General features: G+C 37.2%; 1 protein-coding gene across 1 annotated transcript in view; it reads left to right on the top strand.

Moving 5' to 3' along the window:
- Nucleotides 1-1,350: 1,350 nt before the first annotated feature.
- Nucleotides 1,351-19,718, top strand: part of OXCT1 (3-oxoacid CoA-transferase 1) — a 343,538-nt gene continuing 325,170 nt past the window's right edge. The window contains exon 1 of the mRNA XM_047730975.1: nt 1,351-1,571. The gene's annotated coding sequence lies outside the window, so the exon portion shown is untranslated. The remainder of the gene's footprint in view (nt 1,572-19,718) is intronic.

Genomic DNA, 19,718 nt, shown 5'->3' with positions numbered 1-19,718 from the left:
AGTCCAGGGATGGACTCCCCCTCCTCCAGCCCTGCCTTGAGACCTTACTAGGGCACCCCACTCAGCAGGGAGTCTACTTGTCTCTCAGCCAACTCCCCAGTCCAACTCCCCCACCCCCGCTTATGCTCTCTCTTTCAGATAAATAAAATCTTTTAAAAAAGAAAAGAAAGAAATATTTGAGCCCTTTGACACAGGAATGACTTCTATTGATTTTTCCTGAATAAATCATCTTATATGTAGAAAGAAATAAAAAGCTGATATATAGAAAGATATTAATCATAGCAGTATTTTTAATGATGAAAATTAAAAATAAATTAATGTCCAAGAATGAGGTAATCCCCACATTTAAACTTTGTAACCATTAAAATGTTGGTTTATCAAACATCTGAATTATTATGGATAATAATTAATGATTAATTATTAGAACTATGTTAAAATATATAAGCATAAAAAAGATTCTGGAAATAAGTATGCCAAAGCATTATCAATAATTGTAATGGGATTATGGATAATTTTATTGTGATTTTTTTTCCTATTCATTTTTATTTTTCTAATGATCTCTCATGCACTTGTATTACTTTTATAGTTTTTTTTTAAAATCATGCTTTTAAAAGTTGGAGCAAACAAAGACTATATTGCTTGTTATAAACCTCCTCTGTTACGAAGGCTTGTTTTTCTTATAGTGGCTACCAGTTCACACACTGCTATAGCACCCAGAAGCAAAGCAGGAAACCAGCATTTCTGAAACTCTTGGAGGAGAAGAGGGACTGATAGAGGTAAATGTCTGTCTTCCTCCCTGAGAAACCAGATAAAAATCAAGAGCCTAGAAATTATTAATAGCTGCTGGGAACAGATAAAGGAGTTAATAGAAAGAGAGATCCTGAAAAGTGAGGTGTTTCTTCCAAAATAATAGTACTACTTAATATTTGAAGGGCCTTTCACAGTTGAAACACGTTACTAACATGATCTCATGCTATCCTTCTGACCACTCTGTTAGAGAAGTAACATGATTTTGATTTCATGTATCATGCAGCTGAAGCTTAGAGAAGTTAAGGAAGTTTCCCTCAGTCACAAAGCTTTTAAGTGAAAGCTTGGGTTCTCAACTCAGGTTTCCTGATTTTCAGTTCAAGCTCTTTTTGCTCCCGAGTTGTTGCATAATGTACAACATGTTGTGTAAGACCCTTTCCATGTGCAAGACACACCGCTGGAATTACAAGGGAAAAAAGAAGCATGGTTTCTAGTCGCCATGAGCTTATGACCTAATAGAAAAAACAGAACACAGAAAAACTGTCTAAGGGTACAGGTCACATTTAAAATGCAAAGTCAGTAGTGTAGACTGAAAGTGCTATGAAAGTTGAGAGGAAAGAACATTAGCTGTGAGCAGAGGTGACTGTGGAAGGATGATCTTGTCATCAGGGAAGGAACTGGGGAAGGGAGGATGGTGCCGTGGCTGCACTCGGGAGAAGAGGAGAGTGAATCAAGAAGCAGAAGTGACACCAGGTTCAATTCTCCTCTTCAATCTGTGTGGGGATTCACTCATCCTATTTGTAATATAAACTCTCCAGTCATAAGTAAGTAAACGAGTCGAATTTGTACTTTTTTGTTTTGGGTTGTGTGTGTGTGCCTCATCACAATGAATTACAGTTATTGTACACCTTTCTCCTTCATTATCTGAGATGATGAATTCTCTCCATTGATTAATTTAATCATCGAGCCACATATGTGAGGGCCTCTGATGAGCCAGACACTGGCACTGAGATGGCACTGAGTACACAAAGCACACCAAGATATTGTTCACGGCCCTGCAAGTGCCTACTTTCTTTCTTTCTTTTTAAAAGATTTTATTTATTTGACAGAGAGACAGTGAGAAAGAGAACACAAGCAGGAGGAGTGGGAGAGGGAGAAGTAGGTTTCCCGCTGAGCAGGGAGCCCAATCCCGGGCTGGATCCCAGGACCCCAGGATCATGATCTGAGCCAAACAGAGATGCTTAAGGACTCAGCACCCTTTGGTGTCTACTTTCCAGATGGAGAGACTACATATAAAATGCTAACAATTATTTCCATAATGATAGAGATGAAAACTCAACAATTTATGAAGCAAAAGAGAAATACCTACCTCTGCATAAATGGCGATGTGGTATAAGGAGAAGCTAGTTAAGGATAAATTAATATTACCAAGCAAAGAAGGGAGGACAGGCAATTTCAGGCAGAGGAAGCTACATGGCCAAAGTTAAGGGTGCAAGGAAAGGCCAGCGTGCTGGTAATTGCTAGCAATTTGGTACTTTTGGAGATCATAGGTAAAAGGTAAAAGGGAGATGAAATTAGGGAGATAGGAAATAACAGATTAAGTTGGGTTTTGCAAGCTATTTTAAAACACTTGAACTTTAATCTGTGCAGACAATGGAGATGCACAAGAGTTTAAATCACAGGAACAGGTAGGTGTAATTAGTAACATCATAGCTATACTGTACAATACTATACTATGCCATACCAAACAACTATACATTAACTATATGTTAACAAGTACACAAAACATTTTGTCAGATTTTATGGGAAAATATTTTTTCAAAAATAAACAATATGAACCTTACCAACTTTATATGAATTTCTATGTCAATACCTCATTAATTAACTTTTACCTCATTAATGGAAAATCAGGAGAAATTTAGAAGAGCATGATTTAATGTCCTCAGTATGACAGATGATTTCTATTTACCCTCTACCAAGATTTGGGTTTGACTTGTTTATGTCATAGGAGGACTGTAACCCAGAAAGTGACTGTAAAAGTCAATGGAATATTGTTCAACTGCTTATCTAGAAAAGGAAGGGTGAATATATCCCTACAGGATGAAGATATCTCTTGGGGATATAATTTAAAGAGGGCCCAAATTTTTCTCGACTTCTGTAAACATTTTTAAAAGATTTTATTTATTTATTTGACAGACAGAGATCATAAGTAGGCAGAGAAACAGGCAGAGAGAGAGAGAGAGAGGAGGAAGCAGGCTCCCTGCCATGCAGAGAGCCCGATGCGGGGCTCGATCCCAGGACCCTGGGACCATGACCTGAGCCAAAGGCAGAGGCTTTAACCCACTGAGCCACCCAGGCGCCCCTGTAAACATTTTTATATTTAACAACAAAAATCAAATAAAACAAAAACACATATGAAAAAATCTTGCATTTTTTTTGCTTCATTGTTAGATTTCAAAAAAAAATTTTTTTAAGGATTTTATTTATTTATTTGACAGAGAGAGAGAGATCACAAGTAGGCAGAGAGGCAGGCAGAGAGAGAGGAGGAAGCAGGCTCGCTACTGAGCAGAGAGCCCGATGCGGGGCTCAATCCCAGGACCCTGGGATCATGACCTGAGCCGAAGGCAGAGGCTTTAACCCACTGAGCCACCCAGGCGCCCCTCAAAAATTTTTATTTATAAATCAAGAAATGTATTTTCCTAAAAACTATAACTAGTCCAGTTGCCTGATCTTGTGACTAGGAATTATAAATGGAGCCCTGTTCTTATAGCTGATTTTCTGTTTAATATTATAAAAAGTCTCTCTGTGACTCAGCTCCTATTAGAATTAGATTGTGGGGTTGCCCAGGTTTCTTGATGAAAAAAATGGAGAGATTTCCACACTTCTTAAATGCAATCTATCTTAGAGGTATGAAAGCCCTGGAATCAAAGGATTTAGAATTTTGAGTCAATATTTCCTTGTGATCATTTATCCAATGTTCTGTGTACAGTTACACTAAGAGTTTGCAGAAGACCAGAGAATGGGCTAATTGGTCTAGGAGGGAAGCAAGGATCACACAGGTAAAAGGTAGCTCCAAGAAAGGGTTAGAAAAGGGGGCATTCTGAAGGCCATGGACCTTGAATGGAGATTATTCCTTATGGGATGGGGCAAAATGGCACCTATTTGGGTGTGATGTTAATGTTACTTCTGTAACTTGAGGTGTTATTCCCTCAAGTTGGCCATCATGTCACCCCTACCTACAGTCTGAATCAAAATCCCAATTAATAAAACGTATTATTATTATTTTTTTTAGTTTAACTGGTAATGACAGCAACATGGAATGATTAGTTTTAATCCCTATTCTCTGCCCATCAAACACTACTACTGGGTATGGCTCATTTCCTCACTGAGCCCAGACTCGCCCTTAGAATTTGTCACAGTCTACTACTCTGGGCAGCCACTGCCAGTGGACTTAGACTTAGCCCATCAGATACAATTTCTTTGCCATCCCCAGATTAGAATTAAAGGTGTGTATATTGGTTCCAAAAGTTCTCTATTACACTGGAAAGCTGGTGTGATATTCTTGTGGAATACATTCCTTTTAGTTGAATGCTCAGTTATCACTTAAGCCTACTCAAACAAGTATTTCTGCAGTTGGCTCAAAGATGATGTCAAATGCTTTACTCTGTACCCGTGCTCTGAAAGCTCTTATTCCAATAAGCTGACTTTCTTTGGTGTTACTTTCCCCTGTGCTAATTACTTTCATCATCTTACCCACAGGGAGGTAGATTAGTAACACTGCTATATAAATTTTTAAAAACCTCAATTTGTAAAATAAGCAACAAGAGCCGTGCCCTTTACCCTAGGTTTCTACAAGGTGCCTCGTTAAACATGACTTGTGTGCTTTCAGGTTTCCTTATTTGGTTTTAGAGGGCAGAGACCTCGCTTCTCATGATTCATCCTGCATATTTCTGACCCTTGCCACAGGGTGCTTTTGTCAATCATCTGCATAATTTTGGATAAGATAAATTTGCACACCCCCCACTCCATGTTTGGCTGCTGAAGCTCTCTCCATGTAGCTTCCATAGTCCTCTGTGGGGTTGTGGGTAGAGAAAAGGTGGTTCATTAATTTAGTCAATAAATGTATACTGAACGCCTACTATGAGCCAGGCTCTATACTAGAGACCGTGTTTGTTGTGGTTGGTCAAATATAAATGATTCCTGGTTTCATGGAGCACAGGATTCAGTGGAAGAAACAAGCAATAAACAGAGATAAATGACATACTAGTGTAGTGAGATAAAGGCTTTGAAGGACAAGAACATAAGAATCATAATGTGTCTAGAGAATCCATTTATATTGGGTGACTGAGAAAGACGCCTATGAAGAGGTAACCTCGAAGTGGAAGCCTGAGGGTAAGTGGTTAGTCATGAGTCATGAAGAGAAGTGTTCCAGAGAGAGGGAGAAGTATGAGTGTAGGCTCTGAGGTGGCATTTGATGGGAACAATGACCCCAACTCCCCTGTGAGGGCCTAATCTGGCTCTCAAATAGCCACAGTAGCTTTGGCAGACAAATACAAATTCCAGTCCAGGAAAGAGGGAGGCCACCTTCTGACTAGCTGTCATATAAGAAAGATTTTCCATTTTACCTGGAGTGAGATATGTCTGTTGATTGATTTATGAAGGCCTAATAACAATATGCATGGGCCAGGAATGAGGCTTTATATTCATGGTAAAAATTTAAACATTTGGTACAGCCATTTGGGAAGGTCTGCACTGCAAAGGCCAAAGTCAAGACTGGAATGCTGGCTCCCCGTGTCCTCTTACAGTTTGGTACCCTTGCTGCTGTAGGTCAAATGATTTTTCCATCACTCTGGCCTTTGAGAACTAAAGTGCCAGATTCTCTGAAGAGAGCGTTGTCCTGATAAAGGAAAAACATGAAGGCACTGGATGTTTTAACTGTGGAACATAAGAGAGAATGGAGGTAATGTTGTGTTTTAATTTGTTCCCTCAATTTGCTTTACTTTCTAGACCAGATTGTTTGGACACTGAAAGTCATGTTTTTGTACTTCTTTTGTGGCATTTTGACTGCCACAAAAGAGCCAGAAAAACTATCCCAGAGCCAGAAAAACATTTTAAAATATAAATAAATCCAGACAGGCTCTTAGAAGCTGTTAAATTAGTCCTATATTTAATTTTTTTTTTCTTTTCTAAGTAACTATTACTTGAGCTGAAACTTAGCTTACCAGATCTGCCTCATTTGAAAGTTTTCTGAAACAAAATATTTGGCAGAGTTTCTTCCTGTATTAAAATTAATCACATAATATGAGGAAGGGCAAGAACTTCTTCCAGTCTCTACAGAGTGAAGGGGAAACAAAAAGGGGAGTTAATTGCCTAACAATTCACCTAAAATGTTGCTCATAATCGTTCTACATTTCTCCAAAACAAACATAACAAAGGTTTTCTTCTAATAGTTTAAGAAAGGTGGGGAGAGCAAGACAAACAATTCACTTAATTTTCCAGAAGGAAAACAAGTGGTAAGGCACACTCACTTGCCTTACATCCACTACTCTCCTTTTTGCTTTACTCACTGCGTTCAATAATTAAATGAGTTAATATCCACCAAGCCTCCTAAAATGTTGGGCCCATATGATCCCCTATACAAGTGTATGTTAATTTTTTTTAAAAGAGAGAGAGAAATTGAAGAAACATAGGAAAGAGAAAAAAGAGAATGAAGAAGGCAAAGGAGAAGCAAGCAGAGGGAAACTGGAGAATTCTGAAATGCTCAGAATACATAAAATAAAGTTAAATTCTTCCAGAATGCCTCAAGAACCTACACAATATCTTCTTAAACTCCAGTTACACTACTAGAGACTCTCAAAGAGATAAATTCTGTAAATAGCAAAGTGAAGGTAAACTCTACAAGTTTCTAACTTACAGGTTGCATGAGCCTGTGCCCTGAAACATATTCTATTCATTATAAGAAGTGCCTAAAGCTTCTTGGTTTTGAGTAGATCTAATAGATACTGAACTAGCCCTCCCCCAGTGTACAAATATGAAGCTGACAACAGTGTGTAAAAGACTGCAATCTCTGAAAGAAGAGAAACTGACAAGGAAAGCCTCATATTAACCCCACCTCCCTGCTTGGGAATTTTCGCACTGAAGCAGTGGAATGGAATTAGCAGAGCAAGATGGTCCTGCTGACTTGAGGAAGCCGAAGCAGCTGAAATCTGCAGGGCAAACACCAAAGAGGGAACTGCACAGAGCAACACCCCAGAAGTTTTCATGGTGATTGGACTGGAGAGTTTTGCACAAGTCCTTGACCAAGGGCTGTGCTTGATATGAGCAAGGTAAGCTGGGTGAGGCTTACTAAAGTGTGGAGAATAAAACAGAAATATTAGCGGCCCAGCAATGCTGGGGAACATAGGAGTCCTGGCCCAGCAGGAATGGAAAGACAGCTACAACACCTTGTTAACATCACAGTCAGTTAGCTGAAACACCACAAAAGCTTTGATGGATTGTGTAAATGAAATTATATTGTTGTACGGTCATTGCATTTCTGAACTGGGAGTTGTGAAGTACGAAATGGTTCAGTATTGACTATAAATAAACCTGGATAAGTTCAGACATATACTATTACCCCTACAGCAACCACTAAAAAATAACAAAAACAGATAGAGATAATAATTCAATAAAGGAAATAAAATGTGAAATAAAAAAATTTCATAAACACGAAAGAACATAGGAGAAAAACAAAAGATAAACAAAACAGACAAATGAAAAAAATCAAGAAGATAGATATAAACTAAATCATATCAATAATTACATCAAACGTTAATGGTCTAATCACTCCAATTAAAAGGCAGAAATTGTCAAACTGGACAAAAAAGGCAAAATCAACTTAGATTTCTGCCTCAAAGAGGCAGAATAAATATATAAATATAAATATATATAAATAAAGTTAAATACATAAATTTGATTGATTTTTCAAAAATAATGTCTTTTTTATTCTCTTTTAATAAATAAATAAATAAATAAATAAATAAATTTAAAGACACAAATACATAGAAAGCAGGAGGAAACTGGGGATTATATTAATACCAAAGTAGATATCAAGACCAAGAGTTTTAAGAAGGATGGAGTGCCATTTAATAATGATAAAATGGAATCACTAGGAAGTCAACAATCTTAAATATATATACTTCAAACAACAGAGCTTTAAATTTCATGAAGCAAAAATTTGCACATCTAGAGATAGAATTCAATCATAAAAATTTAGTAAGTTTGTAGGGTACAAGGTCATTATACAAAATGATTCCATTTCTGTACTAGCACCAAGCAGTTGAAAAATGCAAGAAAATGCTACTTACAGTTACATGGAAACATAAAGTACTTAGGAATAAATTTTATAAAAGATAAGCCAAACTTCTACATTAAAAATTATAAAATATTACTGTTAACTATACTTTTATTTAAAAATCTAGAAAATATTACTGAGAGAATTAATAATGATCTAAATAGATATACCTGGTTCATGGGTTGGAGCACTTAATATCATTAGGATATACATTTTCCCCAAATTGATTTATAGATTCAAAACAATTCAAATAAAAATTTCCAAGACTTTTTAAATAGAAATTGACATGTTGATCCCAAAATATACATGAAAATGCTAAGGGCCTTATGATATTAAAACAATTGTGAAAAAAAAAGAAAAAGAAGCTGAAGGGCTTATATGACTTATTTTAATACTTAACATAAAGCTATAAAATCAAGTAGCTTGGTATTGGGGATAAGATCAAAGGCACAGAACAAAGATTACAGTTTGAATTATAACTGATGAATTGTGACGTCTCAGTATGGACAATTCAGAGACATAAAAAGCCAGGAAAACTCAGTCATAAGTAGGCAGCCACAATTTTGTGAGATGTACCCCCTGGAGCTTGAGCAGGATCTCCTAGTAAATATTGAAGAAAAATCCCCTCAAGTTTCTGGCAGACGAAAGGGAAAAGGAACCATTTGGAAACATGCCAGAGCTCTTTGTTCCTAATAGTCCTGCTCTCAGGAGAAACTAGTTAATCAAAGCCTAAGTGATGTGGAAGAAGGGAAGTAACCCAACTCCAGCCTATTTTAGCCATCCCAACTGGATGGTGTTGGTGGGGAGGGGATGGTGTAGAAAAAAACAGTAACAACTTGTGAAGCTTATAAGTTAAGAGTTAACCAGAAGCCTTACTGATGACACAAAATAGTTAATAAAAACATACTTTGTGGGCGCCCGGGTGGCTCAGTTGGTTGAGCAACTGCCTTCAGCTCAGGTCATGATCCCGGACTTTCAGGATCGAATCCCGCATCGGGCTCCCAGCTCCTTGGGGAGTCTGCTTCTCCCTTTGACCTTCTCCTCTCTCATGCTCTCTCTCACTCATTCTCCCTCAAATAAATAAATAAAATCTTAAAAAAAAATACTTTGTGTTTTACATATATATAATATGCTATATTCTTACAATGAAATAAGCTAAAGAAAAGAAAATGTTAAGAAAATCATAAGGAAGAAAAAACACATTTACACTATTGTAGTGTATTTATTGAAAAAAATCCATTATATAAATGGACTGTGAAGTTCAAACCCATGCTGTTCAAGGGTCAATTGTAGTAGGCTATATTTTGTATAAGAAAGAAGGGGTAATAGGAATAGATGTCACACATTTGCTTGTTTTTGCAAATTAAAAAAACCCCAACAACATAGGAAGGACAGAAAATGGTTACCAATTTGGTATAAAATGGAATAGTAGAAGGATAAAGAATATTTTAATATAGCTTATAATTTGAGCTATGTAAATGTTCTATATATTCTTAAAAAAGAAGGCTAAAATTAAAAGATTAAAAAAAAAAAGCAAACCCTAAAACTGAATACAAAGAGAAACAAGTGAATCTAATCTAATTGTCTATTAAATTGATAATACAGCCATTCAGGAAGCAGAATTAATTCAAGCATCTTTGGAAATAGTGTCTTAATTATAAAGTCTTAGTGGGATCAATTATAAGAGGAAAGACAATGTTAAATTTTACCTAAAAGTTTTATTGTTAGTCACAATACTATTTTAATTCTTAAACTGTTGAATGTATGGCATAAAATGACAAATAGGTAAATATATCATTATAAGAAATCAAAGTTCTCACTATGAGAGAAAAAATATAAATATAACCATTAAAAAGCTGAGAAAAATGATGTAATGCTAAATTGGAATTGGAATTCATTTTAAAATATACTGCCTAATTCTATCCATTAGAATAGCCTAGGAACAGGGGCACCTGGGTGGCTCAGTGGTTAAGCCTCTGCCTTCAGCTCAGGTCATGATCTCAGGGTCCTGAGATCGAGTCCCACATCGGGCTCTCTGCTCTGCAGGGAGCCTGCTTCCTCCTCTCTCTCTCTCTCTGCTTGCCTCTCTGCCCACTTGTGATCTCTCTCTGTCAAATAAATAAAATCTTAAAAAAAAAAAAAAAGAATAGCCTAGGAACAATGGTACCCCAGTAAGGAAAATACATACTACTCAGATACTAGTTTTTAAATACCATTCCCTAATAAAAGGAGCTGAGCATTTTGGAGAACAGGCTGATTCCAGATATGGGACAGGAAAAATCTACAGTAAGCATGGGTTCCAGAAAGCAAAGGAGTGCTCAGTGACAAATGAGGTAATAGCAAAAGGACAGAAGAGTATACTGAAAGGGGCTCCTTTGGGCTAAATTTGATATTACTGGAGTTTCAAAAAGTATAGAAATAGTAATATATTTTAATGCATTAAATTTTAAAATAATTCATGAATCCACTGTGATATTCAAAAGGGATAGGAATGGGGAAGGAGCGGCTCATATTTTGAGAAAAATTCTGGTTAATAGATAGGATTAGCCATTTTGCCATCTCCAGTGTAATAGCTTATCTAGGTAAATACCATCAAAGAACACTAAAATTGGGATGTGGGATTGTAGGAAATAAGATACTCACAGAGTTACATAGATCACTTACTAAATATAACTTTTTTAATTCAAGTATAATTAACACTAGTATTATATTAGTTTTGGGTGTACAAGATCATGATTCAACAATTCTATACATTACTCAGTGCTTATTAGATATAATTTTAAATAAAAAGAGTTAATGTTCATCACCTTCACCAAGTAATTAATTTAGCATTAATAGCAATAGTTCAGGGGCACCTGGGTGGCTTAGTGGGTTAAGCCTCTGCCTTTGGCTCAGGTCATGATCTCAGGTTCCTGAGATCAAGCCCCACATTGGGCTCTCTGCTCAGCAGGGAACCTGATTCCCCCTCCCCCTCTGCCTGCCTCTCTGCCTACTTGTGCTCTCTCTCACTCTGTCAAATAAATAAATAAAATCTTTTTAAAAAAGTAGTAGTAGTTCAATCTGGCATTATATGTCCTCGATATTATGCATTAAGAATGCATTATCTCCTGTAAATTATTCTTGTCAGAAATATTCAATGTGAATCTAAACATGAGAATGTAATTAGAAAAGCCCAAAATGTCAGACATTCTACAACTGACCTGTACTTTTTTTTTTTTTTTAAGTCAGTATCATGAAAAACAAAACCAAAAAGCCAGGGAGTTATTCTAAATTAAAATTAAGAAGGGATCAGGGGGCAAGATGGCAGAAGAGTAGGGGACCCTATTTCAACCAGTTCCCTGAATTGAGCTGGATATCTACCAGACCACTCTGAACACCTGCAAAATCACCCTGAGATGTAAGAAGATATATCTGGATCTCTACAAACAGAATATCTCTGGTAGTTGGTTTTGAGGTATGAAGTGGGGAGCTATGATTCTACAGGCAGATATTAGAAGATAAATGGAAGGGGGAAGGAGCTTCTGGGATCCTGTGCCACCTAGGCACAAAGCCTCCCACAGTGGGGATGGGGCACAGACTTGCAAACCAGTAGTGGCAGGGAAAGGACTTTAGGACAGCTCCCCCAGACTGAAACCTGGAGCTGTGGGGGCACCCTAGTGAACTGGGGCAGCTAGTGGTTTTAGAAGCACAAAGGGCAGGACATGCTTGGACCTGCAAACGAGGTCTAGGAGGGCTGCTGTGGGGCACAAAACCCAGGATGGTGTGGTTTCTAACAGCATAGACAGAAATAGAGACAGTGTGGCCTGAAGTGCTTACTGAAAAACAGGCTGCAATCTATCTGTTCTGAGACAGAGGTTTGGATACAGTCTCTTCTGCTCTGACTCTCCAAAGAGATGCGGAAAGCCACCAGGGAAAGCTTCCAGAGAATAAAACCCCCCCAAAACCAGTTTTCACTGGGCCCATTCCTCCCTACAGGGGACAGGGCAATTCTCTCCAAACAGGGTTGACTGAGGAACAGCACGGCAGGCCCTCCCACCCCAAGAGGACAGGCTAAAAGAACAAGAAGCTGACAACCCTAAGGTCCCTATAAAACAAGTGCAGCTTACTTGAGTTGTGGTCAATAATTTGGACTCTGTACATTCCCTCAACTACCCCTCAACAGATGACTAAGAGGAGGAACCTCCATCACAGGAAAAATTCAGAGACTGTGACCTCTGCCATAGAACTAATGGATATGGATCTAAGCAAGATGTTGGAAATAGACTTCAGGTAACAGTTATGTCGATAATAGCTAGGATAGAAAAAACCATTAATGGCAACATAGATTCTCTAAGGGCAGAAGTGAGAACTGATCTGGCAGAACTTAAAAATGCTAACAATGAGATACAATCTAATCTAGGTACTCTAACCGCTAGGGTAAATGAGGCAGAAGAATGAATTAGTGATCTAGAAGACAAACTCATAGAAAAGAAGGAACAGGAGGAGGCCTGAAACAAACAGCTTAGAATCCATGCAAACAGAATTAGAGAAATAAATGACACCATAAAATGTCCCAATGTCAGAATTACTGGGATCCTTGAGGGGTGGAGACAGAGAGAGGACTAGAAGATATATTTGAGCAAATTCTAGCTGAGAACTTCCCCAATCTAGGAAATGAAACAAGTATTCATGTTCTAGAAGCAGAGAAAACCTCTCCCAAGATCAAAGAGAAGAGACCAATGCCCCAGCATGTAACAGTAAAACTTGCAAATCTTAAAACTAAGGAAAACATTTTAAGGGCAGTTAAGGGGAAGAGATTCCTTGCATACAGAGGGAGGAACATCAGAATAATGTCACACCTGTCCACAGAGACCTGGAAAGCCAGAAAGGGTTGGCAAGACATATTCAGGGTACTAAATGAGAAGAACATGCAGTCAAGAATACTTTATCGGGCAAGGCTGTCATTTAGAATGGATGGAGAGATAAAGAGCTTCCAAGACCAGCAAAAACTGAAAGACCATGTGACCACCAAGCTGGTCCTGCAAGAAATATCAAAGGAGATCTATAAAAGGAGAAAGATCCCAAGAGTGATATAGATCAGAAATTTACAGACAATCTATAGAAACAAGGACCTCATAGGCAACATGATGACAATAAAAGCATATCTTTCAATAATCACTCTCAACATGAATGGCCTAAATGCTCCCATAAAACAATACGGGGTTGCCAATTGGATAAAAAGACAGGACCCATTCATATGCTGCCTACAAGAGACTCATTTTGAACATAAAGATACAGACAGACTGAAAGTGAAGGGATGGAGAACCATCTTTCATGCCAATGGACCACAAAAGAAAGCTGGGATAGCAATTCTCATATCAGACAAATTGGATTTTAAGCTAAAGACTGTAGTCAGGGATGCAGGAAGACACTACATAATTCTTAAAAGGTCTATCCAACAAGAAGTTCTAACAATTGTAAATATCTATGCCCCTAAGATGGGAGCAGCCAATCACATAAGCCAATTGTTAACTAAAATAAACAGACATATTGATAATAATGTGTTAATTGTAGGAAACCTTAACACTCCACTCTCAACAATAGACCGATCAACTAAGCAAAAAATCAACAAAGAAGCAAGAGCTTTGAATGACACACTGGACCAGATGGACCTCATAGATATATACAGAACATTCCACCCTAAAACAACAGAATACATATTATTTTCAAGTGCACATGGAACTATCTCTGGAATAAATCACATACTAGACCACAAAACAAGCCACAGTAAATTTAAGAGGGTCAAAATCATGCCATAGATCTTTCCTGATCAAAACAGTTTTTCCACAAAGAAAATAAAACAGGAAAAAATTCAAACACATGGTACTAAATGACATGATACTAAGCAAGTAAGGGCTCAATGAGGGCAATCAAAGAAAAAAGTTTAAAAAATATATGGAAACAAATGAAAATGAAAACACAGCAGTCCATAATCCTTGGGACACAGCAAAAGCAGTTCTAAGAGGTAAGTAAATAGATACAAGCCTATGACAAGAAATAAGAAAAAGCTCAAATAAACAATCTAACCTTTTACCTAAAGAAAGTAGAAAAAGAAGAACAAAGCCCAAGATGGGTAGAAGAAAGGAAACAATAAAGATCAGAGCAGAAATAAGTGACAGAAACTAGAAGAAGAAGGAGGAGGAAGAAGAGGAGGAGGAGGAGAAGAAGAAGAGGAAGAAGGAGAAAAAGGAGAAGAAGAAGCTGTGAAATGTGTAAGCCTGATGATTCACAGACCTGTACCCCTGGGGCAAATAATACATTATATGTTAATAAAATTTTAATTAAAAAAAAAAGAAGAAAGAAAAGAAAAAAAAAAGAAAAAAATCAGTGAAACCAAAAACTGGTTCTTTGAAAAGATAAACAAACTTGACAAAGCCTTAGCCAGACTCATCAAGAAAAAAAAGAGAAAGGACCCAAATAAATAAAATCGGAAATGAAAGAGAAGAAGTAACAACTGATACCACAGAAATACAAAGAATTATAAGAGAATACTTTGGAAAATTATATACCAACAAACTGGACAACCTAGAAGAAATGGATACATTCCTAAAAACACACCATCTTCCAAAACAGAACCAGGAAGAATAGAAAACCTGAACAGAGTACAAGTAACAAAATTGAATTGGTAGTCAGAAAACTATCAAAAAATTAAAGTCTAGGACCAGATGGATTCATAGGTGAATTCTGCCATACACTTAAAGAAGAGTTAATATCTCAAACTATTCCAAAAAATAAAAGAGGAAGAAAAGCTTCCAAATACATTCTGTGTGGCCGGCATTACCCTAATAGCAAAACCAAAGATACCATGCACACACAGACACATATGCACACACACACCAATTACAGGCCAATATGCCTGATGAACATAGATGTAAAAATCTTCAACAAAATATTAGCCAACCACATTCATGTATATATTAAAAATATCATTCACTACAATCAGGTAGAATTTATTCCAGGGTTGCAAGAATGGTTCAGTATTTGCAAATCAGTGTGATACATGACATGAATAAAACAAAAGATCAAAATCATATGATAGTTTCAATAGATACAGAAAGACCATGTGACAAAGTACAACATCCATTCACCATAAAAACTTTCAACAAAGAGGGATTGGGGAGCATACCTCAACATAATGAAGGCCATAAATGAAAAACCCACAGTTAAAACCATATTCAATGGTGAAAATCAGATTTTCCTTCAAGATCAGGAATAAGAAAATGATGTCCACTGTGGCCAAATTTATTTGACATAGTACTGGAAGTCCTAGCCACGGCAATCAGACCAGAAAAAGAAATAAGAGGTATCCATACTGGTAAAGAAGAAGTTAAACTGTCACTATTTGCATATGACACGATGCTCTACATAGAGAATCCTACAGAGTCCATTAAAAAGCTAATAGAATAAATGAATTCATGATTCATTTGCATGATAAATTTGGATGATACAAAGTTAATACCCCCAAATTGGTAGTGTTTCTATATCCTAATGATGAAGTGGCTGAAAGAGAAATTAAGAAAAAAACACCATTTACAATTGCACCAAAAAGAATAAAATACCTAGAAATAAACTTAATCAAAGATATGAAATACCTGTATTCTGAAAACTAAAAAACACTGATGAAAGAAATTGAAGATGACACAAATGGAAAGATACTCCATGCTCATGCATTGGGAGAATATTGTTAAAATGTCCACATTATCTAAAGCAATCTAGAGATTCAATCTCAATTAAAATACCAACAACATTTTTCAGAAAACCAGAAAAAATAATACTAAAATTTGTATGGGATCACAAAAGACCCCAAATAGTCAAAGCAATCTTGAGAAAGAAGAACAAAGCTGGGTATATCACAATTCCAGATTTCAAGATGTACTACAAAGCTATAGAAATCAAAAGCCAATGGTACTGGAACAAAAATAGACACATAGATCAATAGAATAGAATATACAGCCTAGAAATAAATCCATGCTTATTTGGTCAATTAATCTATGACAAAGGAGGCTAGAACATACAGTAGGGAAAAGACAATCTTTTCAATAAATGGTGCTAGCAAAACTGGATAGCTACATGGAAAAGACTAAAAAGGCACCACTTTTTAACACCATACTCAAAAATAAACTCAGAATGGATTAAAGACATAAATGTGAAACCTGAAACCATAAAAATCCTAGAAGAGAACACAGGTAGTAATTTCTCTAACACTAGCTGTAGCAACATTTTCTAGATATGTCTCCTAGGGCAAGGGAAACAAAAGCAAAAAAATTGGGACTATGCCAAAATAGAAAGCTTTTGCACAGCAAAGAAAACCATTAACAGAACAAAAAGATAACCTACTGACACAAAAAGATATTTGCAAATAACATGATTGATATGGGGTTAATACTCAAAATTTTTATTTTTTTAAAAGATTTTATTTATTTATTTGACAAATATAGATCACAAGTAGGCAGAGAGGCAGGCAGAGAGAGAGGAGGAAGCAGGCTCCCTGCTGAGCAGAAAGCCTGATGTGGGGCTCAATCCCAGGACCCTGGAATCATGACCCAAGCCCAAGGCAGAGGCTTTAACCCAATGAGCCACCCAGGTGCCCCCCTTTTAAATGTTTTTTAAAAAATTTTTATTTATTTGACAGTGAGAGGGATCACAAGTAGGCAGAGAGGCAGGCAGAGAGAGAGGGGGAAGCAGGCTCCCTGCTGAGCAGAGAGCCCGATGCGGGGCTTGATCCCAGGACCCTGAGATCATGACCTGAGCCAAAGGCAGAGGCTTAACCCACTGAGCCACCCAGGTGCTCCTAATACCCAAAATTCTTTTAAAAAATTCTACAACTCAACACCAAAACAAACAAACAAACCAAAAAAACCCCAACCAATCCTCTTAAAAAATGGGCAGAGGACCTAAATTGACATTTTTCCAGAGAAGATATACACATGGCAAACAGACACATGAAAAGATGCCCAACATCACTAATCATTAGGGAAATGCAAGTCCAAATTATGATGAGATATCACCTTAAGCCTGTTAGAATAGCTAAAATTGAAGACAAGAAATAACAAGCATTGATGAGGATGTGAAGTAAAAGGAACCTTCATATACCATTCCAACCCTCATACACTGTTGGAATATAACACTGGGGGAATATAAATACAAATTGAATTAGGCACCAGGAAAACAGAATGGAGATTCCTCAAAAATTAAAAATAGAAGTACCATATGATCCAATAATTCCACAACTGGGCACTCACCCAAGGGAAACAGAAAAAAACACTAATTCAAAAAGATATATGCACCCCTATATTTATTATTTACAATGGCCAACATATGGACACAACCTAAGTGTCCATCAATGGATGAAAAGATAAAGAAGATGTGATACACACACACACACACACACACAATGGAGTATTTATTACACAGCTGTAAAAAGGATGCTATTGTGCCATTTGAGACATCTGGATGGACCTAGAGTATATTATGTTAGGTTAAATAAGTCAGACTGAGAAAGATAAATACCATGTGATTCCACTCATAAGTGGAATCTAAAAGAAAAAAAATTAAAAGAAAAAAAAGCAAAAGCAAACCTATAAATACAGAGAACAAACTGACGGTTGCCAGAGGGGTGTCCAGGGGTTGAGTTGAACGGTTAAAGGGAAGTGGGAGATATAAATTTCCAGTTAAGGAATGAATAAGTCACAGGAATAAAAGGTACAATATAAGAGAAATAGTCAATGATATTGTAATAGCAATGTATCAGAACAAATGGGAGCTGCAGTTGTGAATACTTTACTATTGTTTATTTGTTCTCTGAAACATCTTACTGAAAGGCCAGCTGCGAAGTTGTGAATGCCACACCTCACATACCATTTCCTTTGAAAATTCATAACAATCCAAGTTTTTCAAAACCCCAAACTATCTTTTTTTTTTTAAAGATTTTATTTATTTATTTGACAGAGATCACAAGCAGGCAGAGAGGCAGGCAGAGAGAGAGGAGAGAGGAGGAAGCAGGCTCGCGGCTGAGCTGAGAGCCCGATGTGGGGCTCGATCCCAGGACCTTGGGATCATGACCTGAGCCGAAGGCAGAGGCTTAACCCACTGAGCCACCCAGGCGCCCCCCAAACTATCTTTTTTGTTCTTTGAAACTCCATGCGTTACCACAGTGCAAGTCTCATTAGATTTTTAATCAAATATTTGTCAGCTGTTTTCTAATCAAGAAGGTTCTGTTCTTTTCACATCAAGGAATCACTTGATGTGGAATCACTTAGGAGACAAACAACATAAAATAATTAGATTTGATTGAGTATAATTGATTTGAATGTTAATGAAAAGTGCCTTCAGTATGTTTCATTTCACTTAAATTTTGATGACACTTAAGCAGTTGTCTTGCTTCCCCCAAACTGCCACCCTTATTTTCCCCACCATCGCATTTGACATTTATTGTTCCTGTGTATCGACATTGTTTGTCTGAAAGCCTTTTAATCAGCTGTGGGTGAAGTAGGAGAGGAGCGCTCAGCTCTTCCAGCTTTATCACCTCCCATGTTGGTTGCCAAGGGAACCACCTCACTGAGTAAAAATAAAAGACTCATCAAATTTGGTGTTTTTTTTCTTTTGCCTTGATGAGAGCTACCGAAATGTCCTCTTGCATCAGACCACATGCGACAATCTCTTCTTCCATTTCTTCGCAAAATATCTGAAAGCGATCTTTATAGTAAGGGATAAAAGAGGGAAGTTTGACAAGCTATTGTTGTGAAAGTTAGCTGAGGTCAATGCCATGAAAACAATACGCCTTTGTTCTCTAAAAGAAATTTTAAAATTTTAAATTATAATTGATATACATTATAAAATTTAAAAATTATATATTGAGATATTTGGACATTGTATGCCCTGTTTTATTGGAGTAGGTGGATAGGTTTGGATTTTATTCTGACCACTGTTTTGAAATATCAATAAGGCAAGTGATGAGCCTGGCCTTTAAGGCAGGACAGGATCTAAGCTGTTTTGTTTGCTTCTAGAGTACTCTTGTCCACTGGCACAAATAAACTCTCAACAAATGAAAAGAATTTCTCACCAATGGCTGCTGCCAACCTACAGAAGTTCTTCTGAACTGTTTTAAAATATCCAGCCAAGTTACTGTCTGGAAAAATCTAGAGGCTGGTGAGGAAGAGTCTCTGCAGCTCTTCTACTCAATAAACCCTGCCCTTACCTCTTCTGAGTTCTAAGCATGAAGCTGCATGAACACAGGAGAGGGAAATCCCTTTGAAGAGAAAGAATGGTCCCTTGCCCATTGTGAGAGTTCCAGGTGAGAGAAAAATTGTTCTGCCTATGCACCCTCATTTTCAATCTTTTATGCAAAAAATATGAAGTTAAAATGGGCATTGTGGGAAATTCTCCTTGGGGAAAATGGATAGCCAAGCTGAACAGAAGGGCAGATAGAGCAGGTCTGGAATGGGAAGAGCTAGCTCCACTCTTTTAACCCAGGTTTCTGTGTCGTGGAGGGAAGTGGTCTGCTTGTTTTTACTATATTTTTGTACCAGTTGAGCCACCTCTTTCTGAGTCACTGCCCAGCTTCTCGGTTTTGACTGTTTTTCAAATTGTGGTCATTTAT

This window comes from Lutra lutra, chromosome 5, assembly GCF_902655055.1.
Source record: "Lutra lutra chromosome 5, mLutLut1.2, whole genome shotgun sequence".
Classification (NCBI taxonomy): domain Eukaryota; kingdom Metazoa; phylum Chordata; class Mammalia; order Carnivora; family Mustelidae; genus Lutra; species Lutra lutra.
This window is presented reverse-complemented; position numbering and strand designations above follow the sequence as displayed.